Source organism: Schistocerca piceifrons, unplaced genomic scaffold, assembly GCF_021461385.2.
Source record: "Schistocerca piceifrons isolate TAMUIC-IGC-003096 unplaced genomic scaffold, iqSchPice1.1 HiC_scaffold_147, whole genome shotgun sequence".
Taxonomy (NCBI): domain Eukaryota; kingdom Metazoa; phylum Arthropoda; class Insecta; order Orthoptera; family Acrididae; genus Schistocerca; species Schistocerca piceifrons.
In genome coordinates, this window is record NW_025727313.1 from 5001 (window position 1) to 7500 (window position 2500).

Genomic DNA, 2500 nt, shown 5'->3' on the forward strand with positions numbered 1-2500 from the left:
CGCTTCTGTTCGTCTTGCGACGATCCAAGAATTTCACCTCTAACGTCGCAATACGAATGCCCCCGCCTGTCCCTATTAATCATTACCTCGGGTTCCGAAAACCAACAAAATAGAACCGAGGTCCTATTCCATTATTCCATGCACACAGTATTCAGGCGGGCTTGCCTGCTTTAAGCACTCTAATTTGTTCAAAGTAAACGTGCCGGCCCACCGAGACACTCAATAAAGAGCACCCTGGTAGGATTTCAACGGGGTCCGCCTCGGGACGCACGAGCACGCACGAGGCGGTCGCACGCCTTCGGCTCGCCCCACCGGCAGGACGTCCCACGATACATGCCAGTTAAACACCGACGGGCGGTGAACCAACAGCGTGGGACACAAATCCAACTACGAGCTTTTTAACCGCAACAACTTTAATATACGGGAGCTGGAATTACCGCGGCTGCTGGCACCAGACTTGCCCTCCAATAGATACTCGTTAAAGGATTTAAAGTGTACTCATTCCGATTACGGGGCCTCGGATGAGTCCCGTATCGTTATTTTTCGTCACTACCTCCCCGTGCCGGGAGTGGGTAATTTGCGCGCCTGCTGCCTTCCTTGGATGTGGTAGCCGTTTCTCAGGCTCCCTCTCCGGAATCGAACCCTGATTCCCCGTTACCCGTTACAACCATGGTAGGCGCAGAACCTACCATCGACAGTTGATAAGGCAGACATTTGAAAGATGCGTCGCCGGTACGAGGACCGTGCGATCAGCCCAAAGTTATTCAGAGTCACCAAGGCAAACGGACCGGACGAGCCGACCGATTGGTTTTGATCTAATAAAAGCGTCCCTTCCATCTCTGGTCGGGACTCTGTTTGCATGTATTAGCTCTAGAATTACCACAGTTATCCAAGTAACGTGGGTACGATCTAAGGAACCATAACTGATTTAATGAGCCATTCGCGGTTTCACCTTAATGCGGCTTGTACTGAGACATGCATGGCTTAATCTTTGAGACAAGCATATGACTACTGGCAGGATCAACCAGGGAGCTGCGCCAACTAGAGCTGAGCAGCCGGCCGCCCGGGAGTGTGTCCCGGGGGCCCGCGCGAACACGCAAGCGTCCGCTCAATCATTCTGCAAACAGGAGGAGGCTGAGCTCCCCTGCACAATACACCTCGAAACCCTCTCAGGTCCCGGCGGCGCGCAGCGCCGTCCCAAGTACTTGGTCGGGTTCGAGAGAGGCGCAATCGCCCGGAGTTAGGCGAGTAGACGCTTTCGGTGCGACCACCCGTGCTCCCAACTGAGCTTGCCGCTGCCGACAGAGGCCCGGGAGCGTGCTGTCGTGGCATTGCCGGCGGGAGACAACACGCGCCACCTACGGTGACCGGCAGCTCCAACGCCAGCGCCACAGAAGGACAAAAGCCCCACTTGGGTGCCGAAGCGAACTCTCCCAGCACAGCGCACGCGCCAACACATCCGCACAGCTGCGATACAAACCACCAGCGAGAACCGCTGGGGCGACCGAGCAGCAGACGGCGTCGCGGCGCCGAGCGCCGGGCGGCGGCGCATCCTCAACGCACACAGTCCTCAATCGGACCAGCACACTGAAGATGTCCACCGCGCTTCGCACCGGGCCCGCGAGGACCTACTTTGGCCGCACGGCGCCGCGCGCAGGGTGCGCCGGCGCGCAGCTGCGACGCCTGCCGCGTCCGTCGGCCGGCGCGCCTGCCACTGGCCGCCCCCACCAGCCGGCTGTAGCGCGTGCGCCCACGCACCGCGCGGCCAGCACGCCGGGAGGCGCCCCCTCACCGGCCGGGGACGGTCCCACCCAGCCACCACCGCGTATCGCTTCACACCCAGATGCCGTTCAGTTTCATCGGCATGGTGGGTATCGCTGGAACAACCGGTTAGTACCTCAACCTATCGTCGCCATCACCGATTCACCCCTAGCGAGAACAACCGCACCACAACGGGTTACCATTTCTTCATTTGCGTAACTTCACCAGAAAACGTAGGCGTCCATCGCCATTAGCAACTTCAACGATTATTGCATGCCTGTGTCAGGAGTCACGCCACACTACGTCTGCCCACATACACGCAACAAAATGTGCACGCCTAGACAATACGTGGAAGGTGGCCCCCGTACGTATGCGATGTCCATTGCTCGAACGACTGTCAACCGGCCTCTGTAGCATGTCGCAGATATGGAACGCGGTGCACCATGCTATCACGGTGTTTGAGGAGAGACGACTAGGTCCGAATACATCAACACACAGCTCATGCTGATCGCCATCCACGGCGTCCGTTCCTCCCACACGTCTCTATGGCGTACCACACTGCAATCCAGCTCTCATAGGGAGACGACACGTAGCTGCGTGCACAATATTTGCACTGTATGGTCCGCCGTTTTTGGGCGCAGTCGTTGTACGGTCACACATGTGCCACGATGTATCATTCAGTACATAAGGACGAATGTGCAGTACAGATTGTGGTTCACGCGTACGACATCAGCGGACA

The 2500-nt window shown here is 57.8% G+C and overlaps 1 non-coding gene across 1 annotated transcript in view; it reads right to left on the reverse strand.

The window, feature by feature from the left end:
- LOC124734503 overlaps positions 1 to 1031 on the reverse strand; it is a 1904-nt gene extending 873 nt beyond the window's left edge. Inside the window, exon 1 of the ribosomal RNA XR_007009359.1 lies at positions 1 to 1031. This exon is cut by the window's left edge and continues 873 nt beyond it. This is a non-coding gene — a ribosomal RNA (small subunit ribosomal RNA).
- Positions 1032 to 2500: the final 1469 nt, after the last annotated feature.